The sequence below is a fragment of the Pinus tabuliformis genome, chromosome 1_1 (genome assembly GCF_031772625.1).
Source record: "Pinus tabuliformis cultivar Carrire ecotype Pingquan chromosome 1_1, CPIR1, whole genome shotgun sequence".
NCBI lineage: Eukaryota > Viridiplantae > Streptophyta > Pinopsida > Pinales > Pinaceae > Pinus > Pinus tabuliformis.
Window position 1 is genome coordinate 555,939,241 of NC_142297.1, and position 18,452 is coordinate 555,957,692.

The window sequence follows — 18,452 nt, forward strand, 5'->3', positions numbered from 1 at the left end:
AAAAATTGGTAGAAATTGTGGTGAAACAAAAGTGGATGCAACAATGGACATAGAAAAGGACACAAACTTGGATGCCAAAAGAAGGAAAACTTGGATGAAAAATTAGATGAAAAAATGATGTAAACATGGATGCAAACATGGGTGAAACAATGGACACAAAATTAGATGTAAAAGTGGATGCAAAATGAGATGGAAAACCTGGTGTAAAAGTAGATGAAAAAATGGATGCAAAAACATACACAATATTCTACGAAAAAATTGATACAAAAGAGGATGAAAATGTGGATGCACAAGTAAAACCAAATGTGGGTGCAATGTTAGGTGAAAAAAATGGCACAAATTATAGCACAAAAAAAATGGATGCAAAAGTGGATCTAACAATAGACAAAGAAAAAGATGCAAACTTGGATGCAAAATGAGATGCAAAAAATGAAGCAAAAGTGGATGCAAACATTGGTGCAAATATGGACACAAAATTGTATGAAAAATAGATGCAATCGAAGTATATGAAAAGATAGATATAAAAAAAGACACAAAAATTGATGCATAAACCCGACACAAAATTTATGCAAAAACAGATGCAATATTTGATGCAAAACAAGATAGAAATGTGGATGCAAAATTGGAAGCAAATACGTACAACAGTATGCAAAAAGCATGGTGCAAATTTTGGCACAACAAAAGTGGATGGAAAATGGGAATAGATGAAAAATAAAATAAAAAATCAAAATAAGATGAAAAAAGGGATGCAAAAGTGGATGTAAACATAGGTGCAATAGTGGATGAAAAATTGGATGCAAAAGTGGATGCAACAGAAGTAGATGCAAAAGTAGATGCAAAACGAGATGCAAAACTTGACGCAAAATTGGATAACAAAAGAGATACAAAAATAAATGCAAAAGTAAATGCAAACTTAGATGCAAATGAAGATGAAAATGTAGATGCATAATTTGAAGAAAAAGTGGGTGCAAAGGTAGGCACAAAACTAATTGCAAATTGTGGCACGACAAAAGTGGATGAATGTTAGGCCCCTATAAGACTGGTGATTCCCCCATTACTATTGTCATTGTATCACTTATTGTTATTATTGTGTCCCTATTGTCCCCATATTGTCATTAGTATGCCCCACAGAAACCCATCATTGTTATTTCTTTGCCCTTATGTCATTACTGTTATGTCGGCTTCATTATATTATGACCCCTTAGACTTCTATATATAGAAGGGAGGTTTAGTCATTTGTATCATCCAAGAGTTGTTCATTTATGTAATTTAAAGGAGGTTTCCCCCTTGAAGAGGCTGAATTATAAGCGTTGATATATATTTTCTATCTTTTTGTGAGTTGGTTTCCTAATATTCGGTATTAGAGCTTTGGATTCTAGGGTTTCACTACTCCAAATAGGTCATCGTGGAATTTTCGCCATAACTTTTTTTCTGCAATGTTTCAGAAGCTACAAAATAAACCCATTTGAGCTAAAATCATTCTAAACTTTTGGTCCTCATTTCGGAGCTTGTCTCGCTACATTTGTGGATATATGATATGAGGAGGTTAAGGTTTTTAGAGACTCTTAAATTACATTCCAAACAGGTGACCTAGGTAAAATCATGACAACTTTTGTTTTGAGCATCAGATTGAAATTTTGTCAGAATTTTGAAAAAGAAGACGACTTATAGTTTTTTGTGTATCAGTTTCACGTACTAAGGTCAAAACAGTGAGACCTGGCAAATCGTACAATTACACTCTATTGAACTAATCTATAATCAGGTCACCGTGGGAGATTTGCTATAACTATTCCTTGGAGAATCCAATATTGATAATACTTGTAGTGTTAGAAAAAGGACTCAAAGGGATATAATTGGAAAAGATTTCAAATATTCAAGATCCGCAGTTACAGAGATACAATGGATTCAATATCAAGCTCTTACAAAGTGAAAATAAGGTGTGTAGTTTTTTTAAAATGTTTCATAAGATTGGTTTGAAAAATTAGTTTGAAGAAATTCAAAGTGAATAGTGAAGAATTATTAGCATTAATTAATGCCCCAAAGAAAGAAAATGGAAACACCTAGTAAGCAACTTGAAAGGTCTATCATGACTCGTGAAGAAGAGGAAGAAATGCAACATGATATATCAAATTTACAAGACCAAGTACAACAAATTTCAGTCTCACTAAAGGTAAATGCAGTCAAGATGAATGGTGTGGAAGCTAATATGAATGGCATGAAAGTAAGATGGATGGCATGGAAGCTAATATGGATGGCATGGAAGCTAAGATGAATGGCATGGATGATAAGATGGAAGAACTGAAGATAAATTTGAACAAGTTGCTACAAGAAATGGTCACTAATGGTGAAAGGGTAGTAAAGGAAACTCATGATGAGAACAAAAGAAATGTTAATAATGATTTCATAGACACTAATGTTGGATTGAAGGCCCACCATGTTCCAAAATCAATATGAGGAAGTTTTATGGCGAGGATCTCAGAACATGGATACTATAGATGCAACAATTTTTCAATCTCCATAATGTGCAAAACACACAAAAGGTATGTATTGTAACTTTATATTTGGAACCAAATCAGTTTGTATGGTATTGATGGCTTTACTCTCGTAAACAAATTGTCACTTGGGATATTTTTATTGAAGAAATGATAGCACATTATAAGGATACAAAAAGAAGCACCTTTTTTAGCCAATTCATAAATCCCAAACAAAAGCGTTCAATGATGGAGCACATTGAGGAATTCCAAACATTGAACAGTAGGGTAAACGATATTCCATAGGAGCATAGGATTGATGTGTTCATAGGGACTTTAAATGATAATATCCAACATGAGGTTTGCCTTTAGGAACTTCATTCATTAGAGAAGGCATTCCGGTTAGCAAGAAAAATGGAAAGAAAAATTATGGCAACCAGGAAGCCTTCCACTAACAACTATAAATATGGAAGTGTTGTTGCCCCTTACCTTCCACAATCTATAAGGTTGACACCACAACAATTGAAAGAAGAAAGAGTAAGAGGGATTTGTTACAGTTGTGATAGCAAATACACTAAAGGTCATAAGTGTGCTGAGAAGAAATTATTCGACATAGATTATGAAGAGGAGGAAGAATCGGAACAAGAAATGTCAAAAGAAGAGGATATACTCTAGGAACAAACCCTAGATAAAGAAGAAATGAATCTGACCATATCTTGTAATGCATTGGCCGGAATTACAACTCCTCAAACTATCAAGATAGAAGGACATATCAAGAAGAAAAAGGTAATAGTGTTGATTGATTCGGGAAGTACCCATAATTTGATTCATTATAAGATAGTGAAGGAATTGAATTGCTTCCTATATCTATCACCAGAGTGTCAAGTGATGGCTTCAAGTCGAGGAACCATAAATTTCTCTGGAAAGTGCCGTAATATCAAGTTATCCATGGGAGAATATGTATTGAGTAGCCCAATGCTTTCAATTCCAATGGGTGGTGCCGATGTTGTACTAGGAGTCCAATGGCTACAATCCTTGGGTATAATAGCTTTTAATTTTCAAGAACTTTTCATGAAACTTTGTGCGGAAGGAAAGGATGTTGAATTAATGGGTATTGCAGGGAAACCAGGAAAGATAATCTACTCTAACAGTATGAAAAAGCTTCTAAAGAAGGAACAACGAGGTGTAATTGCACAATTATGTTCGCTAGAGGTTCCCACATCGAAATCATCTATTTCTCCAGATCTCCTAAAAGCCTTGGACAATCATTCCAAGGTATTTGAGACTCCCAAATGTCTCTCACCTATTCATGATCATGATCATGCTATTCATTTGATTCTAGGAAGTGTTCCTCCAAACATCAGGCCATACAGATATCTCTATGCCCAAAAGAGTGAAATTGAATGTATCGTTGCAAAAATGCTAGAGGCTAGTATAATTCAACCTAGTCAAAGTTCTGTCTCTACTCTAGTAGTATTGGTGCACAAGAAGGATGGATCATGGTGCATGTGTCTGGATTATAGGGAGCTTAACAAGCTCACTATTGAAGATAAATTTCCCATTCCTGTCATTGATGAATTATTTGATGAATTGCATGGATCAATTTACTTCACCAAGTTGGATCTTCATTCAAGATATCATCAAATCAGAATGAAGACTGAAGACATTCCAGAAACAACATTTCAAACTCATGAGCATCGTTATGAATTTTTGGTTATGCCTTTTGGCCTCACCAATGCACCTTCTACATTTCAGGGTTTGATGAATTCCATTTTCAAACCCTTGCTTAGAAAAATTGTGTTAGTATTTTTTATGATAAACTAATCTACAACAAGTCTTGGAAGGATCATGTTGAACATGTTGACAGGGTGCTCAATCTATTGAAGGAGAAACAATTATATGCAAAAATCTCCAAATGTTTCTTTGGAGTACAAGAGGTGGAATATCTGGGTCATATTGTATCTCATGAAGGTGTTAAGGTAGACCCTAGCAAAATTAATGATGTTAAGGAATGGAAAATCCCCACATCCATAAAGCATCTATGAGGATTTCTCAGGTTGACAAGGTATTATCACAAGTTTGTTAAGAAATATGGGAGAATAGTAGCACATCTAACAACATTATTGAAGAAATATGCATTTTAATGGACTCCGAAAGCAACAAAGGCCTTCAAACTTCTTAAAGAGGAAATGTGCCAAGCACCAATCTTAGCTACACCAGACTTCACAAAAACCTTTATCATGGAATGTGATGCTTCGGAAAATGGAATTGGTGTTGTTTTAATGCAAGATGAAAGACCCATTGCTTTCCAAAGTCATCCAATCAAGGGAAAGTATTTACACAAATATATTTATGAGAAGGAAATGTTGGCAATACTACATGCACTTAATAATTGGAGACCCTGCGTAATGGGAAGACACTTCAAGGTAAAAGTGGATCATAATAATCTTAAATACCTTTTAGAACAAAGATTATCCTCTGAAGAGCAACAAAAATGGGTCAGAAAGATGTTGGGTTATGAGTTTGAAATCATCTACAAAAAAGGGAAGCAAAATGTTGTGGCAGATGCACTCTCAGGAAAGGATAAGGATGTGGAAGATTTGTTATGTGCCATTTCTATTATCCAACTAGATTGGATCAATGAAACAAGGGAGGAATGGAAGAGTGACGAAGAAGTGTAGGCACGCATTCGAAAGTTACAAAAGGATCCTAGTACATCTAATACATTTAGCTAGAAAAATGATTCGTTATAGTAGAAAGATTGCTTATACCTACGTAAGAATTCCAAACTCAAAAATAATATTCTTATGGAATTGCACACTTCTCCCTTAGGAGGGCACTTAGGAATTTTAAAAACTTACCACAGGGTTAAGAAGGAATTTTTTTAGGATGGCCTTAAATCAAATATTCAAAATTTTGTGGCGGAATGTTTGGATTTCCAAAAAAATAAGGTTGAAACAATTAAGACCCCAGGTCTTTTACAACCTTTATCCATTCCAGGCCAACATTGGGAGGAGATTTCAACGGATTTTATCACAGTTTTACCCAAGTTTGAAGGAAAGAGTGTCAACATGGTGGTAGTTGACAGACTTACCAAGTATGCACACTTTTGTGCATTATCACATCCATTTAAAGCCAGTACAATTTCTACTGCATTTATGGAAACAATTCAAAAGCTACATGGAAACCCAAAGATTATTGTAAGCGATAGAGATCCCATTTTCACTGGAAATTTTTGGACATAATTATTTTTTGTCTTGATACTCAGTTAGCTCATAGCTCATCTTATTATCCTCAATCTAATGGGCAAACTAAGATAGTAAACAAATGTTTGGAAGGATATATGCGTTGCTTTGTATCTGATAAACAGAAACAATGGGTCAATTGGTTGCCTTTGGATGAATGGTGGTATAACACTTCCTTCCATACTGCAGCAAAAATGACCGAATTTATGGCACTTTATGGATATCATCAACCATCCATTAAATCATATTTAAGACAAAATTCTATGGTTCAAGCAATGGAACATCACATCAAGCATTAACAACAAGTTCTCCAACTCTTAAAGGATAACCTCACATTGGTGTAGAATAGAATGAAACAATAGGCATATCAACATTGCAGCTAAAGAAGTTTTGATCTAGGTGATTGGGTATTCCTACGGCTACAACTATATAAACAAATTTCCCTTAAGCAAGATAAGAAGGATAATAAATTATCACCAAATTATTATGGTCTGTACAAGGTGTTGCAAAATATTGGTACTATGGCATACAAATTGTAGCTTCCTGCAGCTTCCCGAGTGCACCCAATTTTCCATGTTCCATGTTTAAAGAAGGTTATAGGTGACAAGATCCCAGTTCAAAGAATATTTCCGAAACTTGATGAGGAAGGAAAAATCATATTAGAGTCGGAAGCAGTCACAGAAACAAGAACTCAACAACTACGAAATCAATCAATTTTGGAGTATCTCATCAAGTGGAAGAATTTATCCACTAAAGATTCCACATGGGAGGATGATAATTTTATACAGAAGCATTTAGAACTACTCAACCGTTAAGGACACTGCTTTTCGAAAGGAGAGGGGCATGTTAGGCCCCTATAATACTAATGACTCCCCCATTATTATTGTCACTGTATCCCTTATTGTTATTATTGTGCCCCTATTGTCCCCATATTGTTATTAGTATGCCCCATAGAAACCCACTATTGTTATTTTTGTGCCCTTATGTTATTACTGTTATGTTGGCTTGATTATATTGTGACCCCTTATACTCTTATATATAGAAGGGAGGTTTAGTCATTTGTATCATCCAGGAATTGTTCATTTGTGTAATGTAAAGGAGGTTTCCCCCTCGAAGAAGCTGAATTCTAAGGAGTTGATCTATATTTTCTATCTTTTTGTGAGCTAGTTTCCTAACAATGTAATAGTGGACACAATAATGGATGCAAATGTGTATGCAAAACAAGATGCAAAAGTGGATGCAACAAAAGTAGACAAAAATTTGTGCAAAACTAGGCATAAACCTCAACGTAAAACTTAGCACAAAGGAGGATGTGAAACATGATGAGAAAAGGGATGCAAAAAACTATGCAAAATAGGATACAATAGTTCATGCAAGTGTAGGAAAAAAAAAAGTGGATGCATTAGAGGATGCAAAAGTAGGTGGAACAAAATTAGGTTTCAAACTTGATGCAGAACATGACACAAAACCTTGTGTAAAGGATGATGCAAAACTTGGTGCAAAACCTGGAGCAAAACGTCATGTAAAACATGGTGTAATACTTGGTGCTAAACTTGCTGCAAGACTTGGGCCAAAACCCAATGCAATTTTTTCATCATGGTTTGCACCATATTTGATAAATGGATGCAAATAACTCCAAAAATGGGCTTTAGACATAGAGAAGGAATAAAAAAGGGATGTTTATCACATGGTTTTATTGTGGTGATCTCTCGAGTGAGGTTTGGTGAATATATCGGCTACTTACTCTTTTGTAGGTACATACTCCACCTTGACAGCTTGTTTCCCAACTTGCTCTCTCAAGAAATGGTACTTGATGGAATATGGTTTGTCTTTGAGTGAAAAATTGAATTCTTTAACATGTTGATGGAACTTGTATTGTCACAGATAATAGGAATAAGTTGATCATAAAAAACTTGTACATAACAAAGTCTACTTCATCCACAAGACCTGAGTGCAAGAGGAAGCTTCTGCGATATATTCTACTTCAGCGGTAGATAGAGAGATTAAATCTTACTTATTTCTCAACCATGAAACTAGACATTCTCCAAGAAAGAAAGCAACACCACTAGTTGTCTTTTGATCATCTATATCACCTACCAAATCCATATTAGTATAAATTCTTAACAAAAAATATTTACCTTTTGGATACTAAAGTCCATAGTCCATTATGGATTTGAGATATCTAAAAATCCTCTTGGTTGCTATCGGATGGCTCTACTTGGGGGCTACTTGAAATCTTCCATAGATACCAATTTCCTTCATATTGTCTGGGCTTGAGTTTTTCAAATAGAGGAGGCTACTAATAATAAACCTATATAAAGAATGGTTCACATCTGGTGATTTATCAATATCATTGAACTTGCATCCTGTAACCATTAGTGTGCCCATCAAAGTACACTCATCCATGCCAAATTTCTTCAATACTTCCTTGAGATAATTTCTTTGTGAGATAAATATTCCTTTGGTATGTTTTTTCTATGTAAAAACCATGGAAATAAGAAGGTTCTCAAAGCATAGACATCTCAAACTCGACCTTCATATTAGCTAAAAACTGACATGTTATGTGATGTAAATCACTAGAAAATTAATATCATCAACATATATAACCACTACTAGTAGTTATCCAACATTAGTTTTAACATATAAGTTATTATGAGCTGCGCCTATTTTTGAACCACAATTGGAAAAATAATTGTCCAACTTGCAATACCAATCCTATGGGGCTTGCTTGAGACCATAAAAGGATTTCTTCAGCTTGCAAACATAATCAAGTCATTATAATTGTTGAGAACGATATAGTTGTTCTATATAAACTTGTTCGTACAACTCTCTATTTAGAAAAGAATATTTTACATCCATATTATATATCTTGAATTTATTAAAAGAAGAACATTCCAATAGCCTCACATCGAGCAACATGATCAAAAGTTTCATCAAAGTTTAGACCTTCGATTTGTACGTAGTTGTTTCACACTAATCTTACCTTTTTCCTTACAACTTCACCACACTCACTTAGATTGTTCCTAAATACCCACTTTGTACTAATGGCATTCTTTTCTTCTAGTCTAGGAACAAGCTCCCGTGTCTAATTTTTTCTCAATATGGGATGGTTCTTCATGCATATCTTTTAAAAAATTATCACCTTGGCTTGCCTACGCAAGATCCTTTGGTTCGTCCATGGATAACAAAGCTATCTGCACTTCAGTAGGAGGATTTAACAACTTACTTCTTGTGTTTATACAGATGCTTAAATTACCAACAATTTGATTAGCTTGGTGGTGTTTTTCCAAATAATTTCAAGGATATTTGACTTAAGGACCAAGGGGTTGTTCATTGTCCTCCTCTGAAAGTGGCTCATCGAACCTCTCATCATTGTTGATTGGATTAGTGGAGTTTGTTTTTACTGGGTGACTAACTTCAGATTCAATATATTCATCCACTTTGGCATCAATATAATCAACATTCATTTTTTTTATTCTTGTTATAACATCTATAACCCTTTTTTATGAGAGTATCCAATAAAATACCTTCATCGAACCTTGCATCAAAATTACCTATCATTTCATCATTCTTCTTTTCATAGCACTTGCTTCCAAATACTCTAAAATGTTTAACTATTGCAAGTCTTCCATACCAGAGCTTATAAGGAGTCTTATCATTGTTTAGTCTAAAATGAGTTTTGTTGAGAACCATTACTATTTTATGAATGGCTTTAACCCAAAATATCTACAGAACATTCATTTCTCCCATAATGGCTTTCACTAATTGTTCTACAGATCTATTAGCTCTCTCTGCTACACCATTTTATCATGGAGTATTTTCTATAGTGAACTTCCTTTTGATGTCATGTTGCTTGCAAAAGTCATCAAACTCATTTTGAAGTAAACTCACCTCCAGTATAGGACCTTATTCTCTTGATTTTACAATTAGTATCGTTCTCAACCATCGCTTGAAAGTCCTTAAGCTTCTCAAAGGCTTCTGATTTTCCTCTAAGAGATGCAACCCACACCATCTTGTTGAAATGATCAATAATTAACATGAAATACAATTCACCTATGGGTGATTTCATTTTTGAGGGTCCACATAAATCCATAGGAACTAGTTTGTAAAGTATTGGTTGATGAATTTTCCTTGGACTTTAAAGGTACTCGAACTTTCTTTCCCAACTGACAAGACTTTCAAATAATATTCTCAAGCTTTGAAAGATTTGGAATATCTTTTAAAACATTCTTCTTTCTGAATCTAACTATTTGATCAAAATTCGGATGTCCAAGTGTCATATGCCACAACAAACTCTAATAAATCTTCAACAAGAAACACCTCTTTGTCTTCTCTTTCAGGACATATACATTTGTGCATGTTTTCAGAGCTTTAGCTACTACTTCTCCAATGCCTCGAGACTTGATTTGGAATTTCGTAGCCTTGAAAATCACATCATAGCATTGGTCACACATACGAGACACACTTATTAAATTATGCATCATCCCATAAACAAATAATACATTCTTGGATTTACCTCTTCCATTTGATAGACTAATAACTCATTCACCAAAAGTCACATTACATTTAAAGTTTCATGAATCTTATTGCCTTCTTGAGTCCACATGAGAAAATGTTCTATAGTGTCATATTTATCTTTGATAAGAAACTCTTCCTATGTTCTATTATTTTTTCTCAGCCTTTCAATCCCTTCAAGTGCACTGATCAACACTCCTTCTGAATATACTTCAACATCTTCACCACTAAAATTAATAGCTTCAACTTCTAGATTGCCTATAGCCATGACAATGAATTCATTTTAACCTTCGTCATCTTTTCCCTAATCTTAGGATTGGTTTCATTCACTTTTAGAGGATTTGGTGTCTTGGGTATAAATACTTCTCCTTTTGGCCTTCTTTATTTCCTTTTTCACTTTCCTCAACTTCTCTCTTAGGTCATAGTCCTTCTTCTTCTTCTTGGGACACATGGAAGCATAGCGACCAACATTGCCACAACTAAAGCACTTAAAATGTAACTTACCATTGTATTTCTCTGAGCCTCTTTTGAGATTCCTCATGTATGTGGCTTCCTCTTCATTTTATTCACAACATGAATCACTATTCTCTCCCATAGGCTTCTTATCTTTCTTGAATGTTGACTCCTTTGTTGCAGGCTTACCTTTTGAAATTATCATCTCATAGGTAGTGAATATACCAAGTAATTAATCCAAGGTCACATTCTTCAACTCTGTCATCTCTTCAAAGACTGAAACCTTGGGATAAAATATCTCTCAGAGGGACCTCAAAACAAATTTAACTACTACTGTCTCTTTTCGTTTATCATCAATACCTCTTATAGTGTTCACAACCTTGTTGACTCTTAAGAAGTACTTCGCAATATCTTCATCGTCATGCATGTTTGCAAACTCAAATTTCATTTTAAAACCTTCAAGTTTATATTTCTTTACCTTGTTGTATCCTTCATAACAACTTCTCATCTTGTCCCAAATAGATTTTGTAGTTGAGTAATCCATAACCTCGACTAGTTCTTATTCGGGTAGGCCAAAAAACAATGCATTCATGGCTTTCACATTACAAGTGAATTCCATCTTCTAATATTTAGTAATCATTGTTGGAGGTTTTTGATATTTTTCTTCCACAAAGTCCCATTCATCATCTCAAAGTGATTGAATGTAAGTATCCATCGTATTTTTCTAAAACAAATAGTTTTCTCCATTAAGCATAGGTGCCCTATTGGTAAATCTTCTTACATAGCTTTTCATGGTCCTTGATCTTCCTTATAGCTATTAAATTAATCCTAAAAGAACCCAGTTTCCCTAATAGCAATTGTTAGAAACAATGGAAACCAAGACACTACTAAGAGGGGGGTGAATTAGAAGTGTGACCAAATTATACAACTCTTGATAATTTATACATTTTAATCACTTTAACAACCACTCATGTAATCAACCTCATAATCAAATCATGTAAAACATAACATCATAACGATTATCATACACATGTGCAACATATGTTTACGACATAAATATTCTTTTTTATTTCTTTGGAAAATACAAGCTTCAATTTGCTATTACATCACTAGCCCACAAGATTCCTCTTATTAGCTATTGCTAAAGGTAAATTCTATCATTTCTCGTTTATCAACTTCCATTGAAAGGGATGAACTCCCTTGCTCATTTATTAGCCATTGTTGAAAGGGAATATTTCCCTCCTTATTTATCAACTATTGCTGAAAGGGACTACTACCCTTGGAATGCAAGCTACCACTTACTAGCTCTATCAATCCATCTTTCATCCATATTTAAACTCAAATCATTGTGACACTTTCCTTCATAAATAAATAACTCTCTCACCTCAACTACTCACCAAAACTACCATTAAAATACCTTCAACAATTCTCTAATTACTAAAAAACTAAAGAAACACACCAACAACATCAATCCATCTCACACACGGAGCCTTTCATAATAATCAATCTTCAAAATTTGATTATGTTTATATAGATTCTGGACTGATACATTTAGTTATTTTTTTTTTATGTTTAGTTATCTTTCACATTGATGTTTGCACCAATATTTTGTTTTTTTCTTTGTCTTGCTTCTATCAAGTCACTTGCATCTGCTTTCCAAGTCTTCAAGATCTCCTTACCTGTTTCCGCAAGAAAACCTGAGCTTCACTACTCAATTTTATTATTCTAGATTTTTTTCAAAATTTAGTAGTGCCCCTTCTATTTTTAGTCAATCTCCAAACTCAGCGTTTTAGCCAAATTTGACTCCAAATATATCCATGTTGTCATCAAAGTTACCAAGTAATTTATTCCTATTTATATTAACTTTTATTGTTGCATTGTTATATTTGGGATAAATGAAAAAATCAGGCTACCAACCCATTTCATGCTTTAAGGTCTAAGCCTTTGTTATGAGCCCAAAAACCTTCAAAGCTACTCATTCATCCATAAACCTGAAGGCTTTAATTGTTGCTCAAGTCCTCTATTGAGCCCATCATTCTTTGTTTTAGCCCCAAAGGGCTTTATTCATGCTATCGACTTGTTCAAACAAGGCTCTAAATTATAGCTCAAAGTGCTTAACAAACACCACATTATAACTTTGTCAGCCTAATTGACTATAGATTTGAGGGGTTGACAACTATTGCAATTACCTCCATGCCTTGGGTCATAGCTTTGCAGCAAAAGCATGACTCCACCCTTATATTTTAGGCCCTGACATTATTTCGTTTTGGGATTACGTGTCTAGTGGGTCTGATACTCTTTTTTCTTCTACTTTATTCTCATCGGTAATTGTCTTTGCTATCAAATACCACCATTTCCTAGTGTTTTGTCTACCTAGTGCTACTTTGTTGTGATCACTTGAAATATTTCAGGTTTTATGGACTAGGATGAGGTGTCCTAATGGATACAACCGTTGCACTCATGAGCTTACCAATGACCAGTCGGGGTGAGATGTAATTGACAACTGCCACTTCTTCCTAGTACCTAGTCACCCAAGAGCTCTTCTCCTTCAGCTCTTTAAAAACCTTCCAAGGAAACCATTTTGGGATGGCGTTATGCTACCGTCATCTCAACCTGATAAAATATTGTCATGTTTCATCATTGATGAGATAGAATGGGCCTCAAACCTTTGTATTTTACGATGAATTTATTAGTTAAATTTTAAACAAAAAAACCATCGAGTTCAGGGCTTTTAGACTATTGTGACTGCCACATATTCTTGACTCCCTAATCATTGATTCTTCATTGCTTCTACACTCCTTGCTAGCTCAACAATTATTCATCTCATACATTCCTTTATGTACACCTCTAATTTCTTCCAAGGTAGGTCTCTCAGTGTGACATGGCTCTAGGGACCACCCATATATAACTTCATCAATGAAATTGTTTCCTGTTGCTGAGATCCCCTGAGCTTACTTCACCCCAACGCTCTCCTCTTTGCTGAACTTTGAATTCTTTTGGGGTACACCTACAAGGATTTTGTGTTATACAAGATCCTCCTCTAGCCAATAAGAGCTACTTTTGCCACTTGTGTTGTTAGGCCATGTTCGCCAAGTCCTTTGGATAACTTCTTTGCTAAAAGGGTTTGGTATGTTTAGCAACCCTACCAAACTTAACTTGCTCCAAAGAGCCCTTCAACAACTTAGCTCTGTAATTTACTCGGAATTACTTGTGATCTAGGACATCATTTTAGAACTTTTATACACCATTGGAAATATATTTCATAGCTCTATTTATTTGAGTGGGTTCCAACTACTCTTGAAGTGATATTCTAAACTGGTAAGGGATTTAAAGTCACTGTATTGCATCCATATTTTTCTTTTACATACCTTGAGCTTACCTTCATTCTTCTTGCAATCATATCAATTGTTTCCATCATCCGCATCACCTTTGCCATCAATGAAAAAGAATTTCAAACATTAACAATTTATGAAGGAATATAAAATCTAATAACTTGTTGTGATACAGAGAAAGGTTGACAATTTAAAGTAACACATTACAAATTAAAACAACACAAGAGACGTTATAAAACACTTTGTGCATATATTTCATGATGAATGAGAGAACATAAGATAAAACTCTAAAACCAATAATGGGATCCTCATATCAATAGTGACCATCAATGAAGAATGATATGTTTTGCAATAGTAATGGCATTAACTACAATTTAGTAGTCGGAAACCTAAAGACAAAACTAAAATAATAAATTGCATCCAAATGAGTCCGAAAACTAAGGAAAAAACCAAAAAAAAAATTGCATCCAAATGATTAGGGGAATCATTTAGATTCTAAAATGATAAGGGGAGGATTTATGAACGTAACTGCCTCAACTGGCCATGTATTACAGTGTTTGAATTTATTTGTTTAGGGGAAACTTTCTTTTGTTTGTCATGTTGTTTAAAATATGTGAAAAAATTATTGTTATTTCTTATATCCTCCAATACATTATGTAAAATAAACAAGATTGGCTACTAAAGGATAAGGACTTGCATAAATTTTTTATGGTTAGTAGGGACTACTAAGCTTGCACATTTACGCTTTTCCTCTTACATGTTAAATCTTTGAAAAAAAAAAATTAACTAAGAAGTAACTCCCCTTAGGTATATTTATCCTATTTATTTTTTATGAAAATATTTGCTTAAATTATAGTGGGTAGTAGTTGATGGTAAATAGGTTATTTAAGTGAGTATGATGGTAAATCATTGCACAAGTATTTAAAAATCATGGCATAAATATTGCAACTACATTAAAATATTATGGCAAAAAAATTTGAGGCAGTTATCTACATGACACAAAGGTTGTAATAAGAACTTTTGATTCAATCAAATATTTGAAAACTAATTTTTTTAATAATATTGAAAAGAAAATATTTCTTTTTAAAGTTAAACATTATAACTTGTATTGGGCAATGTTAAAGTAATAGTGATCAACAAACTAATAATAATAATTTAAAATAAAATTATAATTTTGTGAAATAAATAAATATTTTAATACATATAAATATTTGCTGATATACTAGTAATTTAATTTATATAACCAGTATGATGGTATTTATCCATATAATCCTATATTAAATTACGCAAACATGGACAGACCTATCCAACCGGGTTAAAACTTATATATAGAATATCGTGGTTCAATATCGACCATGACACTCTGGAGCTCAATGCTAGATAATCTGATATGCACCCTAGACTTGACCTGAAATGCAATGCCAAATTGCGTTATTCCTACGCAATGTGCCTTGGGGTTGGTAGGGTCACTGAATTCCCAACGATATGCAAATATGTTACAAAATTCAAGATGATAAGGACCACGTCTCCAACGTGGAAAGTAGCGTGCTAGACCGGTCTTAATTCCAGCCAACTCCATTTGTTCTTAATTGGTCTTTATTTGAACCCCTGAGGTTGTCACTTCTTTTAGAAGTAGCGTTCCATATACTGGTCTTAATTCCAGCCAACTCCAATTGTTGTCACCTCTTTTAGCCGCAAGCGTCTGATGTCAGCCCGTCCGATTTGTCCACACGCGCGGTATGAAGTTTCAACTTGTCCTTCTCCGATCTGACATGTTATGGATCAGCATTTTATATTTTTTTCGGTACCAGAGAAGTATAGCAGTCACCTAAGTTACGGCTTTCCGAACGCCAGAGGTAATTATAGTTAGAAATTGAGACATTTCATCTTCGTATATGATAATTACAGGACTCTCCCTTCTCTATTCATGGTACTACACATTCTTGTGATCTGATAGCACTTTTTAGGATGATGAGGGTGTTTATTTATTTGTTTATTTATTTTCATTTTTTTTATAATTTAGTTGTTAAACCAGTAGTTAGATAATTATTTTTGGTAGTTAATAGCGAATGCAAGCTGACCCATTATTCTTATTCAAAGAAAATGACGGTACCTCGAAAAATTTATTGACAAATAAAGTTGCATGATCAAGATCAAAGTGTTTGAAATTTAGTTTCGGAATATGCTCAACCAATTTTTCATACAAGGTTTGTGGTGCTTGTTTGAGGCCAGAAAAGGATTTGATAAGATTACATACTTTATGCTTTTGTCCCTTCACAAAAAACCTTGTGGTTAAGGCATAAGAATATTTTATTTCATATATCCATTCAAGAAATCAGTTTTTACATCCATTTGATGGACTCTCTATCCATTATGAGCTTCCAAGGTAAAAGGAGTCCCGATAGTAGCCCACTTTTTTGTTGGGGGGAAAGTACCGTCATCATCGACCCCTTCTTTCTATGAAAATACTTTGTCCACGAGCCTTCCTTTTTGCTTGTTAATTGAGACATCTGATTTATACTTATTCTTGAAGACTCGTTTGCATGTAATCGGATTGGTTCCAAATGGAGGGTCCACTAGCTTCGAGGATCCATTCTTTATAAGAGAACCATACTCTTTATGTATTTCTTCTTTCCATTCATCATGAGAAGTAATTTCCTTAAAGGAATTTGGTTCGAAATTAATAGAGAAATTTAATTCACAACCATAAGAAACATCCATATCAAAAGCTGAATCAAAATCATATACATCACCTCCATTTTCTCTAGTAGAACTTCTCGTTCCTGACATTCCAACCTCATTAGGATTAACACTATCAAGTGTCTTAGTGAGACATTTTGGAGGACCTTTTTGAGATGGCCCACGCTGTCGCATTGACAGAGATAGGGTTGAATCAAGATTTAGCCTTCTAATTCTCTCACTCACGTCACTCAAAGTGTCATCTTGATCTGAATAAGTAGTTAGAGATTCATGAAGGGGAGAGAGTGCTTTAGAAGGATACTCCATTCATTGATCAGAGATAGGGATACCCCCTTCAAGATTTGGAATTTCATTATCAAATTCTTAAAAAAAAAAATCACGTCTGGATTTGTCCAATTGATCAAGCTACCTCTCAACAACATTATCGATATTGGAAGATTCAATAAAAATCACATCTCTAGAAACTATACACTTATTATTTACTTTGTCCTAGAGAAAATATGATTTGGATGTATTTGAGTACCCCAAGAAGATACACTTTCAACTCCTTGAACCAATTTTGTTTCTCCTTTCCTTAGGAATCAACGCATAGCAAGTGGAACCAAGTATCTGGAGATGCCTCACTAAAGGAATGTGGCCATACCACATTTCATAATGAGTCTGTTTTTTGAGAGCATGAGATGGACATTTGTTTTTAATATATACTACAAATAGAAATGCGTCAACCCAGAACATCAACTTTACATTTTTTAAAAACATCATTGAACAAACTATATTTAAGATTGTCCTATTCATTCTATCATCTACACCATTCTATTCAGGATTATAAGGCACAATTATTTGATTTTGAATCACATGCTAGCAAAGATAGTTTTAATATTCATTTTAAGTAATATTATTTTCTATTATCAATACAAATAATGCCATTATGGTATTACGTATCATTTCCAATCGATGCATGAAATTTTTTGAAAGTTTCAAAAGATTCAAATTTATTGTTCAAAGGATATACCCCACACTATGGTTTACTCATCAATAAAATTCATCATATATTTATTTCCATTTTCACAACGGGTAAGCGTAGGGTCACACATGTCATAATGAATTAGTTCAATATTTCTGCGTTCTTTGGAAACAAAATCAAGAAATGGTTATTTCCTATGCTTTCCTAAGATACAAGCATCACGTTGCTTGAGTTTCCTAGGAATGGTTGGAAACCTAATAACACCATTTCTCTTCAATAAACAAATACTGTCATTGTTCAGATATCCAAATCTTGCATTCCATAAAAGACTAGATGGATAGGTAGCTTCATTATATTGAGAGTTGTATTCATAGTTCTATGCACAAGCAGATGTTCCTTACAGCTTCAAGAGTCTTTCTTCTTATATTCCTGTCATGAAAGTGAGTTGTTTGATGGTTTTCTTACTTCAACTCTTCCATCAAACATGTGAATGGAGTTTCCTTGATAGTGATGTGAACCAAGGACAACAAGTTTATCTGTAGCTATGGGAGGTAGAGAACATCATGCAGAAGAAATTGAGGGTGTCCAGGAAGTTTGAGCCTAATGGTGACAATTCCGAATGGATTGAGTTTTGGCTTTTCCGCAAAGTAGAGTACTTGATACATTGTCATTGAAATCTTCAAAGAAATATTTTCGAAAGGTCATGTGGAAGGTTTCACCTATATCAAGCAACTATGCATCTTTCCATAGAGAAATGAAATATTATAACATG